Source organism: Notamacropus eugenii, chromosome 2 (genome assembly GCF_028372415.1).
Source record: "Notamacropus eugenii isolate mMacEug1 chromosome 2, mMacEug1.pri_v2, whole genome shotgun sequence".
Taxonomy (NCBI): Eukaryota; Metazoa; Chordata; class Mammalia; order Diprotodontia; family Macropodidae; genus Notamacropus; species Notamacropus eugenii.
The window spans coordinates 404,764,462-404,778,420 of NC_092873.1; the positions used below are offsets into that span (position 1 = coordinate 404,764,462).

Consider the following 13,959-nt stretch of genomic DNA (forward strand, 5'->3'; position numbering starts at 1 on the left):
AATACCTCAAACAATATAAGCATAAGAAAGTTAAATAAATACAACTACCAAGGAAAAAACAATAAAATAAGTTGCACTATGTCTAAAGATGATTAAAAACAGAGAGACCATTAAGAAATTTTTTTTTTTTACATACACAAGAGGATAAAGATGAAAGTAGAATTTAAAGAAAAAGAAATGATGCGGGAAGAACAGGCATAACACAACAAAAACCTCCTTCCCTGCTTCCCTCCTACATGAACCATTATACTTTGTGGGAATAAACTGAAGTGTGGGAAAGTGAGCAAAAGGAGAAAGATAACATAGAAGATAATGGGAAAAGTGGTGATGTACACTAGTCATGTTCATGTGTGAAGAAGAAAGTGAAAATAACTCCATTAATTTCTTAGGAAGAAGGGTTACAGGAGAATAGAAGAGATGGCAAAGTGAGGAATTTAAACAAAAGTAAAGATAAAGGTTTCAACCCAATGTGAGGAATGGATCCCACCCATGGGCACTTCCAAGAAGGAGGAAATACATTCTATAATAAAAGATGGGGACATTACAATGGGTCTAATCTGTCAGAAGTGAGACAGCACTTCCTCTGAAAAGTATTAAGCCTCCATGACATTATTAAGCATCCTGACACAGAAGAATGCAAGGAGGAGCTGATGGGGGCAACTGGTACCCAGAATGGTGTAAGAACATAAACCTAGAGAAGCAACTATATGACAAATGGGGGAAGAGGAGGGATGAGGGGAAAGAAAAGGGGTGGAAATAGACTGCAAAATTTAGAACAATGGGAAATGTCCTGAGGCTATGTCCTCTCTCATTTCCCTCAAGAATTGATACTCTGAGAATGAGGTTATAGGAGTATAGGGGCAAAATTTACAATGTCAATAATATGGGAAGTCATTATTAGAAGGATCTCAAACTTGCTACTTCATAAACCATAATGCTATGATGAAAACAGAGACTAAAAAAATAATACCGACCATGAATCAAAGAGTATGTTCAGAACAGAAAAGGAAAAGAACTACTGAAGAAAACAAAGCAAGGAAATCACTAGAAAAAGTGAAATACTATGGGAAAAGAGAAAATCTAACCACTGAATTAAGAGGGAAAAAAGAGAATAATTAGATAACTAAAGGAAAGAAAAAAGAAAAACAAATCAATTCATAAAAATTTATTCAGTGCTTACTATGTGCCAGGCACTATGCTAAGTTACTAAAAAAAGGCCAAAGACAGCACTTGTTCTTAAGGAGCTTACAATTTAATGGGAGAGATAACATGCAAACAAATATATTCCAAAAGGCAAAGGGGTTAAAGTTGGAATTACTTGGAATGGCATAACTTGGAAATGTGAAGTCACTAAGTAAAACTCCAAAACTCAGAAAAAGATTAACATCTAAAAGGGGAGGAATTAAGGGAGGGCAAGGAAGAAATATATATTTCTTTTATGTATAGGATATCATTAAAGGAATTAAAGAAAAACTAATCCTAGTGATAAAGTACTTACAAAAAATACAAGGGAACAAAAATAAATCTTAATTCAAGAAACAAAAATAACAGAAACACAAACTGCAGTTAAATATAAAGGAACTCATAACTTTAAATGTGAATGGATTAAACAATTGAATAAATGGAAAATAAAAGACTGAAAGATAAGAAAAAACTACAATCCGTAGCTTACGAAAGACATTTTAAAAGGAAAGACATAAATGGAATACATAGATGAGGCTAGGGCAAATTTACTCTGCACTAGGTAAATACAAAAAAGTAGGAATTGAAATCATGTCTTCTGACAAGGCAAAAATAAAAAATCATGATATAAACAGAAAAACAAAAAAAATACAACTTAAAAAGCTGAAAAAAAAATAGCTAAAGAACTCATATACTGAAAGAATATTCAGGGCTCAAAACCAGGTCATCACAATGTAATTAAATGATAATACTTAAAAAAAGGAGAACAGGCAAAAGCCAAAATAGTTTTGTTTATATGAGATTCAAAAACTTTTGTACAAATAAAATATTCTATCTGGAGCAAGAAGAGAAGCAGCTGATTGAGGAAAAAAATCTTTATTTCAAATATCTCTAATTAGGGACTGACTGACTGATTGCTGTTATTGTTCTTTCTCCTTCATTCTCCAAGAGGAACAGGACATCAGGGAGATGATGCCACTGACATCCAAAAACTGAATTTAAGTGAGGTAGGGCTGGGCAAAGTCAACAGCCACACTTTCTCCTCCTGAGTCATCTGGGTCCAGTGGTAACATACAGATCAGGACTGGAGATGACCCTGGATCCAGGGGTAGACCTTGGCCTCTTTAAGCTAGGGTCTCAGGTCTGTTTGACCAAAGCAATGCCCATTCAGCGATTAAGGATAGGTAAGAAATGAGCAAGAGAATGACCTTTTAACCTAGTCAAAAAAAAAAAATTAATCCGGAAGGGGAAGACCCTCAGGCTTTCTGGCCAAAAAACAACTACTATTTTACATTCTGAGCCAATCTGGGTCCAAACAATGACCAAGGCTTGGCCTGGGACCTATTGTTGGCCAATCAACGACAGCCAGAGTAATTTCAGTTTAAGGAGTTGTCCTTAAGCGAGCACTAGCAGATAAGGGTATGATACTATATAGAGAGAAAGAAAAGAAAGGAAGAGAAAGGGAAAGAAAAAGGGAAGGGGAAAAGAAAGGGGAAAGGGATAATGCCAGGCCTAGAGGCCTGAGGGCTACCCGAGTCTTACCTTACTTATCGCAGGTCTTCGGCTGGCCAAACCAGATAAACGTATGAGAGAAGAGACTTTCCAGAGTCGAACGAGGGTTAGGCTTTATTCAGGGTCTTGGGGGTCAGGTGCAGGGGGAACTCTTCCTTAGGAGAGAGGGAAATCTCCCAAGGAGGCAAAGATCTTACAGTAAGAGAATGAAAGCAGAAGTGGAAGTGGGGAGAGAGGGGAGAGGGAAGAGCGAAGAGAGGAGAGAAGGAAGAGGGGCCTTCTGTCCTCTAATGGCCCCTTAGCGCTAAGAGCGCCTTTAGGCTTTCCTGACCCTACTTAAGCTCTCCAGCCACATAGTTTGCACCTGAATACCATGCCTGTTAGATAACAATAGGTGTGCTCAGATCTGGGCCAATCTCGAGGGCGGGGATGCTCTCTCCCAGCACTTTTCTCACGGGAAGAGGCGGAAATGCACGAGATAGCTCGGTCTCACACCTCAATTCCCTGCTGTTCCCTGGGGGGCCTCATGAGAACTCTAAGGTTTAGAAGTTCTCACCTTTACCCGCCGGAGACTGTCCACATGGAACTGAGCTTACACCCCCAACAGGATAAGAAAAGGGAAAGGGGAAGAGGAAGGGGAAGGAGAAAGGGAAAAGAAAAGGGAAAGGGGAAGAGGAAGGGGAAAGGAAAAGGGAGCTGTGTTACTCAACTGGCCAGTTCAAGTTAGTTCCCAGTGGGGCACCTCCTCTTTCTACTCACAGAAGTTGTTGTTTGTCCTTCTTTCTAGAAGAGGGTCATGACATCAGGGAGGTAATGCTATGATATATAAATAAATGAGATTTAAGTGAGGGAGGGCTGTGCAAAGTCACCAGTATCACTTTTTCCTCCAAAGCCATCTGAGTCCAGTGATGAGATTATTCCAGTGATGAGATTATAAGGGATTAATTAATTTATTTATAAGGGAGATTTATGCAAAAAACAGACAACAGAAACATATAAGCTCAAACTCTCTTCACCTACAGATAAATGTTCAAAGGATATAAATATATATATATATATTTTACAATTGTAAACTAGGGAAAAAACCACAGGACAGAAAGCATCAAATCACTGATTTTATGAGAAATACAGAATAAAACGGCTTTGAGGTTTCACCTCATACACAGCAAAAGGACAAAGAAGAAAAAACAGGAATAGTCAAAGCTGGAGGATTTATAAAGACAGGCATACTAATGCACTGTTGGTGTACCTGCAAATTAGTAGAACCATGACGAAAAACAATTTGGAATAATGATATTTTAACAATAATAATAATAGCTAGCATTTACATAGCACCTATGTGCCAGTCACTGTGCTAAATAAGTATTATACAATTATCTTATTTGATCCTCACAACAACCTTGAGTGATAGGTGCTATTATTATCCCCATTTTACAGATGAGCAAACTAAGACAAACAAAGGATAAGTGACTTGCTCAGCATCACACAGGAAGTATCTGGGGTCAAATCTAAACTCAGCTCTTCTTGACTCCAGGCTAGGTGCTTGATCCACTATGCCACTTAATGGACCACAAGAGGAAAGAACAGCATACAAAGTAGATACCCATCAATTAGAGAATGGCTAAACAAACTGTGAAACAAGAATATAATGGAATATTCCATAAAAATGATAAATATGAAGCACTGAAACATAAACTGATAGAATGAAGTAGAACCAATAATAGAATATACACAGTAACTACAACAATAGAAATGGAAAGAATTTTATTTTTAAAGTGAACATTATATAATCATAATGACCAAGCCTGGTCCTAAGGAAAACTGGAAGAAAAAAAAGTACCCATCTCTCTTCTTTGTGTGCACGGTCACAACCTCTAACAAGTACACTCAAGCAGGCCACACAAAGCTATGGGGCTTACCCTACCCAACCAAGACAAGGCTATTCCCAACGGTCAGCCCTATGGCCAAAAGAGCTGCAGTGGTTATGGCCAATCAGTTGATACCTCAGGCTACGATCCAAGTAGGTATGGCTCCTCCTGTGGACAAACCCAAAATACAAGCTATGGTACTCTCCCCAAAGATATGGTTCAACAGTGGCTATGATAGAAGCCAGAGTTCCCAACCTTCTTATGGTCAGCAATCATCTTAATTCTGGCAATCTATCCAGCAGCCAGCTCCTAGCAGCACTTCAGGGAGCTATGGTAGTAACTCCCAGAGAAGCAGGTATGGGCAGCCCCAGAATGGGGGCTATGGTCAACAGTCTGGCTATGGTAGACAACAAAGCTCCTATGGGCAGCAACAAGCATCCTAGAAACAGCAGCTGTGGGGGCGGTGGAGGGGCTGGTGGAGGTAGCTAGGGCAAAGATCAGTCATCTATGAGTGGCATTAAGTGCTAGTAGCTATGACAACCAGGACCAGAGTGGAGGTAGTAACAGTAGCAGCTACAGGGGTGGCCAGCAGGACCAAGGGGAAAGAGGACAGGGTGGTGGCAGCAGCAGTGGTGGTGATGGCTACAACTGTAGCAGTGGTGGCTATGAACCCAGAGGTCATGGAGGTAGCCATGAAAGCTGAGGTGGCATGGGTAGAAGTGACCGTGGTGGTTTCAATAAATTTGGTGGACCCAAGGATCAAGGATCACACCGTGACTCTGAACAGGATAATTCTGAAAATAATACCATCTTCATCCAAGGATTGGGTAAGAATGTTACCATTGAATCTATGGCAGACTACTTCAAGCAAACTGGCATTATTAAGACTAATAAGAAGACAGGGTAGCCCTATGATGAACTTATATATAGATAGAGAGACAGGAAAGCTGAAAGACTACAGTAACATCTGATGATACCCCTCTGCAAAGGTAGCCACTGATTGGTTTGATGGCAAAGATTTTTCTGGAAACCCCATTAAAGTCTCCTTTGCTACTCGAAGAACAGACTTTAACCGAGGAGGTGGCAATGACCATTGTGGCCATAGGTGTGGAGGACCAATGGGCCATAGAGGCTTTGGAGGTGGTGGAAGTAGCTGAGGAGGATTCCCTAGTGGAGAGGGCGGTGGTGGAGAGCAGCAGCAATATGGAGATTGGAAGTGTCCTAATCCCACATGTGAGAATTTGAACTTTTCTTGGAGGAAGGAATGTAACCCAGGGTAAGGCACCTAAACCTGATGTACCTGGAGGCTCTTATATGGAAGATAATTTTGGAGATGATTGCAGAGGTGGCAGAGGTGGCTATGACCATGGAAGTTACCAAGGCAGAGGAAGGGACCATGTAGCATTCCAAGGGGGCAGGGGTATAGGGGACTGAGGTGGCTTTGGACCTGGCAAGATGGAATCAATGGGTGAACACACAGACAAGAAAGACAGGAGAGGCCATATTAGGCTGGCTCAAGGATCTCTGGACCATCTTTTCTTCCACACCCTGCTGTTGGTCCCTTTGTTTTGTAACCTTCCCACCCAGTTTCCTATCCTTGATTTGTGTCCAACTTTGTAATTGTAACCATGTCCCCAGCTCCCATTAATGTCATTGCTTTAGTGATCAAAAAAAAAAAAAAGATGGAGAAATTTGGATACAGGACAATGAACATAATGTGTGGCTCAGCTGATATGCTGGTTAGTTTTAGTGAACTACTCTTCTCTTATTTTTTGTTACATGGGATGACTCTCTGTGGTAGTGATATGATAAGTATATAGGGAAATGAAAGAAATACAAAAATGGATGCCAGCAACCCAAACTGACCAACCTATCCAGTCCTACAGTGTACTAGTAAGTACCTCCTACAGGTCAATTTGACATCAAAATACTCTAAGGACTTAAAAAAATTCAGTAAGAACACTGAAATGTTTACAAAGAAATATGAGGAAAAGTAACCCATGGATCAAAATTATCCATGGTTAATTCCAGCAAGTATCACTGGAGATTCCAGGTAAGGTCTCAAACACCTCTCAAACTACTAGCTATGTGACCGTAGGCAAGTCACTTAACCTTGATTACCTCAGAAAAAAAGTAAAGGAAAAACTAATAAATAAGACTAATTGAAGAGCAGGTGAGGAAGAAAAAAAACTACTTTACTGACCAGAAAAGGGGTGCAAGATGGCAGAGTAAAAGCAAGGACTCACCAGAGTTATCCTATATTCCCCTCTAGACAATGTTAAAACAATGTCTCACAACAAATTCTGGAGCAGGGGATCCAAAAAAAGGATAGGGGGAACTACTTTCCAGTCCAAGAAAACTTAAGATTGCCAGAAAGGTTTTGTTTCACTGGGGTGAGAATAAAGCACAGTCCAAGGCAGTCTATACCCAGAACAACCAGCAATAAGACTTGGAGATTACTGACTTACCAAGGGGTGGCTTCTGAAGCTCCAGCACAGAGACAAGGGTAGGTTCTGGAGTTCTACATTGGCAGAGGGTAAGAGGGTCAGAAAACTGGTCAGATGGAGATTACAGGAAACCATTTGCTGACACTGGGGATAGGACTGCGTTGCACTGCCCGTACAGCTCTGGGATGCAGTCCCAGGCCAAGGAGGAACAGAACTGGGGAACTGGGTCACAGTTCCGGAGCAGAAGAGAGTGACTGTGGTCACTCAAAGACCAAAGCAAAGGCCAGGAGAGTAGCAAATACACTTCTCCTTACATCATACCACCTTAGAAGAACTGAGGGGGGAAAAAAGAATTTGCTTTGAAAACAGCAACTGACCAAAATCCTAAAACTTGCTGTACCCCAGGAGCATAGCACAACTTTAATATAAAGTTAAATGTCAAGAAATGGCCTTGAAAAATGAGCAAAAAACAAAAAAAGAACCTGACCATAAAAAGTTATTACAGTGAATAGGAGATCAAAACACAAATTCATAAGATAATAATGTTGAAACAGCTACATGTAATGTCCCCCCAAAAAAACATGAATTGGTCTCAGGCCCAAAAGAATTCATGGAATATCTCAAAAAGGAGAATGGATTAAAAACCAGAATCCCATAAAGTTGAAACACACACAAAGGACAGAGACAAACAAAGAATAAAGACACATTAAAAATTAATTGGAAAGTAAATAATCTAATCCTAAAAGAGTGGATCAAAGGACAAATCATAGAAATAATCAGCAATTTCAGTTAAGAGAGTGACAATGAAACATCATTCCAAATTCATGTGATTCAGTCAAAACAGTAGGGGAAAATTTATATCCTGAAATGATTATATCAATAAAACAGAGAAAGAGCAGATCAATGAAAAGGATACGTAACTAAAAAAAAAAAACCTAGAAAAAGAACAAATGTAAAATCCCCCAACTAAATACCAAATTGGAAATCTTGAAAATCAGAGATTAGTAAATTTGAAAATAAGAAAAAAATTGAATAAAACTAAGAACTGTTTTTATGGAAAAAAATAAACTAGATAAACCATATGTTAATTTGATTTTTTTAAAAATCAAATTACTAGTATGAAAAATGAAATGGATGAATTCACCAGCAATGAATATGAACTTAAAGCAACAATTAGGAGCTGTTTTGGCCAATTGATATAGCAATGTAATTGAAATGGATGAATAATCAAAAAAATATAAATTGCCCACCAGATTAACGAAAGAGGAAATAGAATACTTAAATAAACCTATCTTAGAAAAAGAAACTGAAATCATATAACAATCTCAATAGATGCAGAAAAGGCTTTTGACCAAAAAAACAACATTAATTTCTATTAAAAACACAAGAAAGCATAGGAATAAAATGGAACTTTTCATAAAATGAAAAGAAAGTATCTTTGTAAAACCATCAGCAAGCATTATCTGTAACGGGGATAAGCTATAGGCCTTCCCAATAAGATTAAGCAAGGATGTCTATTATCACCACTATTATTCAATACTGTACTAGAAATGTAATAAGAAAATAAAAAGAAATTGAAGGAATTAGAATAAATCATGAGGAAACAAAACTATCATTCTTTGAAGGCAATATGGTTATATACTTGCAGAACCTTCAAAAATAAACAAAAAACTAGTTGAAATAATTAACAAGTTTAGCAAAATTGCAGGATGTAAAATAAAACCACATAACTCATCAGCATTTCTGTATATTACCCACAAAATCCAGAAGAAAGAAATAGAAGAAAACTCATATAAAATAACTGTGGATAAAATAAAATACTTATGATCTACTTGCCAAGACAAACCCAGGAACTACACAACACAATTACAAAACATTTTTCACACAAAGTCAGCTCTAAACAAATGGAAAAATATGAATTACTCATGGCTAGGCTGTGTTAATATAATAAAAATGACAAATCTACCTAAATAAAATTATTTATTCATTGCCACACCAAACTACCAATTATTTTATAGAGCTAGAAAAAAATAATGAAATTCATGTGGAAGAACAAAAGATCAAGAATATCAAAAAGAATCAATGAAAAAAAAGAGAAGGCAGCCTTACAGTACTCAAACTGTATTTCAAAGAGATAATCATCAAAACAATCTGAAATAATACACAGAAGTAAATGACCACAGTAATCTAGTCTTTGATAAATGCAAAGATCCAAGCTTTTAGGACAAGAACTAGCACTATCTGACAAAAAATGCTGGGAATACTGGAAAGCAATTTGATAAAAAGTAGGTATAGACAAAAGTTTCACATCGTATTCCAAGATACAGTCAAAATGGTTACGTAAGTTAGACATAAAAAATGATTATCATAAGCAAATGAGGGAAGTATGGGAAATTTTACCTGTCAGATCTATGGATAAGGGAAGAAGAATTTATGACCCAACAAGAGATAAAGAGCTTTACAGGATATAAATTGGTTAATTTTGATTACATTAAATTCAAAAGGGCTTGCACAAACAAAATCAAAGCATTGGTTGCAGAAAAGCAGAAAACTGGGGCAAAATTTTTACAGCAGATTTCTCTAATACAGGTCTCATTTCTCAAAAACATATAGAATTGAGTCAAATTTATATTATTATAAGTCATTCCCCAATTGATAAATGGTCAAAGAATATGAATGGTTAGTTTTCAGAAGAAGAAATCAAAGCTATCTATAGTCATATGAAAAAATGCTTTAAATCACTACTGATTAGAGAAATGCAAATTAGAACAAATCTGAGGAATGACCTCACAACTATCTGACTGGCAAATATGACAGAAAAGGAGAATATGTAGAAAACTGGGACACTAAAGTGAGCACTGGGACACTAAATTTAGGAGTTGTGAACTGATCCAGCCATTCTGGACAGCAATGTGGAATTTTGCCCAAAAAGGTTATCAAACTGTACATAGCCTTTGACCTAGCAATACCAGTTCTAAGTCTGTAGCCCAACAGGATCAAAATTTTAAAAAAAGAACCTATATGTAGAAAGAAATATTTATAGCAGCTCTTTCTGTCATGGTTAAGAATTGGAAATTGAGGGGATGCACATCAATTAGGGAATGGCTGAACAAGTTAGGATGGTAATGAAATACTACTATGCTGTAAGAAATGACAAAAAAAATGTGTGTAACGAATATAGAGAATTATGGAAAATCTACATGAACTGATTCAGAATGAAATAAGCATAGCCAAGAAAACAATAAATGTAATAACTATAGCAATGTAAATGGAAAGAATATATCAAAAGTAAATATAGCAAAATTATAAAGATCAAGCATGACTGGAATGAAGAGCTATGAGATGACACTCCCAACCTAATTTGTGGAAGTGGAAGGTCCACAGGTGTTGCACATGCATATATTTTCAGACTTTTTCAATTATATCCATCAATTGTGCTGATATTTTTTTCTCTCAAAAAAAATGCAGTATTTGTTACATTAATATTTGCTACATGAATCCCTAGAAGATAGAGGGGAGGGAATACAAGGGGTGGCTATGATGATGTAAAAAAAAATCCAATAAAAACATTAAAAAAAATAACCTAAATAAAATCATAAGTTCAATTACAAAAGCTCAAGTCATTAGTGACTCTTCAGGGAATCATGACAGTAAAGTACTGAGTACAGGGAAGCAGCTCATAAGGAAACTAGAATCAATGTGATGGAAAAGGAAGCAGTACAGCCCACCTTTCCCCCATAACAATACCAAAGAGACCTAAAAACCACTTGAGACAAAGCCTTGATCAAGAAATCCAAGAGAAAACATCAGATAGTTGTTTTTTTTTTCCAAAGGTACAGGTAAGTACTGCCAAAAGAAATATCAGAGAGGTTAGTGGACACTGAACTTAATCTGGAGAGAAGTGTGCTACAACATGGAGCTTTCCAGCAGAGGGAATAAATGAGGGGGCTAGTGGCTATTCAGTGGGGCAAGAAGAGGTCCCAGATCTGGCAAATAGAGTCTTAAGCTGAGGGAGCAGGAATAGATTATAAACTACAAGCTCTATCACTCTTATACCTGAGCTGAGAGTCTAAGATGAAGTGCAGACTGAGGAGAGGACATAAAGATTGCCATCTTAGGCAACTGAGTGGTCTTGAGTGGTCTCAGGCTATGTAACTAGGAAGAAGCAAATACAAAAGCAAAGACCACCTACATGGCTCAGACCTTATGAACTGTGCAAATTATCAGTTCCAGCACCCTGTTCAATCTGAAACCTTCAGTGGAATAATCATGGTAGGAAACCCAGACCAAAAGACTGTTACAACAGGAACCAAGCAGAAAGGCCTCACCTCTCAGGAAGCTAAACTTCTTGCCCAGGAGAGGCCAATAGGGATGCTCCACCCTACTCCATCCCAAGCTAGAAGGGTAACCTACCTTCCAGTGAAAGCAAGCAGCTAAGGCTGGAAGCCCAGTGAAAGTCCCTGACCCTCAACACAAAAAGCTTAGGACTGTGCAGGACCAGAACCCAATCAACTCTCACATTAAAATACCAAGTCACAAAAAAGGCAGAAAAAATGAGCAAAAGTCAAAAAAAAAGGAACCTGACTATAGAAAGTTACTAAGGTGATGAGAAGGATCGAGGCATAAACTTAGAAAACAATAGTGTCAAAATGGCTATATGTGGAGTCTCAAAAAAAAAAATGTAACTGGGTCTCAGGACCAAAAAGAATTCCTGGAAGAGCTTAAAAAAGATTTTAAAAAGAAAATTAGAGAAGCAGAATAAAAACTGAGAAAAGAAATGAGAGCAGTGTAAGAAAATCATGAAAAAGATACGAAACAAATGTACCAACGAAAATAACTCCCTAAAAAAATAAAATTGGCCAAATGGTAAAGAAGTATAAAAGCTAACTGAAGAAAATAATTCCTTAAAAATTAGAAATGAGCAAGTGGAAGCTAATGACTCTATCAGGACATCAAGATATTAAAGATATGATAAAACAATATCAAAAATGTAAAAAAATAGAAGAAAATGTGACATTTCTTATTGGAAAAACAACTTACCTTGAAAATAGATCCAGAAGAGACAATATAAGAATTACTGGACTACCTGAAAGCCATGATCAAAAAAAAAAAAAATCCTGAACATCTTTCAAGGGACTATCAAAGAAAACAGCCTTGATATATTAGAACCAGAGGGCAAAACAGAAATTGATAGAATCCACTGATTACTGTGTGAAAGGGATCCCAAAATGAAAACTCCTAAGAACATCATAGCCAAATTCCAGAGCTCATAGATCAAGGAGAAAGTACTGCAAGTATTACCCAAAAAGAATTCAAACATTGTGGAGCTAGTCAAGATTACGCAGGATTTGGCAGCCTCCATATTAAATAAGCGAAGAGGTTGGAATATGATATACTAGAAGAAAAAAGGTTAGGATTACAATTAAGAATCACCTATCCAACAAAACTGAATATAATCTTTCAGGGGAAAAAAATGGACATTTAATAAAGGACTTTCAAGCATTCCTAATTAATCACAGCTAAATTAAAAATCTGACCTCCAAATACAAGATTCAAGGAAAATATAAAAAAGTAAAAAAAAAAAAAAAACAAGAAAGAGAAAATATAAGGAATCCATTAGGTTAAACTGTTTATATTTCTATATAGTAAGATAATATTAGTAACTCTTAAGAACTTTATTACTAAAAGAGCAATTAGAAGTATACTGTATTTCACCACATAATTGTCACCACCACATAATTGTGTTTTTTCAGTCGAAAACTAGTTTATAACTTTTCACTGCATAATCATCATATGGTATAATTCTACTCAACATGAATCAGAGCATCAAGGTAGTCACCAGTAGCATATGCATATGCATTTATCTCCTGTGCATTCTGAGCCAGGTGCCTAGAATCCTCAGTGCACACACACTGTCAGCACATTTCCCAAAGCCAACTTGCATAGTTTGTTTAGAGTACTGCAGTACTTACAATATTATCACTCAATTTAATGAAGAGCCATAGGTACAAAGGTAGGGAGTGACCAGGCAAAGTTCCCATGAGTAATTCATGTGATATAAGACTTGCATCTTCCTGCACCAGCTAAACTATACAGTTCACCTACCAGCAACACATTAACATGCAAAGCATTTCTTTCTGATTATGGGTAAATATAAAAAGTATTCTGCAGGCTTCAAGCTAAAAGGGATTGTTTTCAATGAACAGCATGGAAATAGAACTGTGGAAAGACAGTTTTCAATGAGTGAAAAGTTTGTGTGAGACAGGCAGAAACCAAAAGATAAGTAATACGGGCACATTTTATTTAAAGTTTCACATAATGGTCACACTTCACTTTTTTACAAAAATCTGCAACAATTATGTGGCATAATACAGTATGTAGATGGAGAGTATGGATATAAGTTGATTTTGATGGGATGATACCCAATAAATAAATAAATAAGTGATGGGGTGAGAAAGAAAATGCACTGGAAGGGTGGGGGGAGATTGAAATGGGGGTAAATTATGCCACATAAAAGAGGAATGAAAAGATATAATGATGGAGGGGAAAATGGAAGGGGGATGGGTAAAATTTAAACATTACTCTCATCAAAACTGGTTTAAAGTGGGGAAAAATATACACTCCGTTGGATACAGAAATCTATCTTACCCTATAAATAAATAAAAAGAGTGGGGCATAATAGAAGGTGGAGAATAGACTGATAAAAGGGAGAGTAGACTGTGGAAGGTGGTGATTAGAAGTAAAACACTCGTGAGGAGGGAAAGGGTGGGAGACAAGGGGGGGCATTTTAAACAAGGGAAAAATACAATTACCATAACTATAATTGTGAATAGGATGAACTCACCCATAAAACAGAAGTGGATAGCAGAATGGATTAAAAACTAGAATCCTACAATATGTTGTTTACAAGAAACACATTTAAAGTAGAAAGAAACACACACACAGTAAAA

The 13,959-nt window shown here is 37.2% G+C and overlaps 1 protein-coding gene and 1 pseudogene across 9 annotated transcripts in view; one reads left to right on the forward strand and one right to left on the reverse strand.

Annotated features, from left to right (window-relative positions):
• The window catches only part of AKT3 (AKT serine/threonine kinase 3), a 428,671-nt gene that overhangs the window by 399,708 nt on the left and 15,004 nt on the right, over positions 1–13,959 (reverse strand). The gene's annotated exons all lie outside the window — the stretch shown is intronic.
• LOC140523136 (RNA-binding protein FUS pseudogene) lies at positions 3,491–6,190 on the forward strand (annotated as a pseudogene).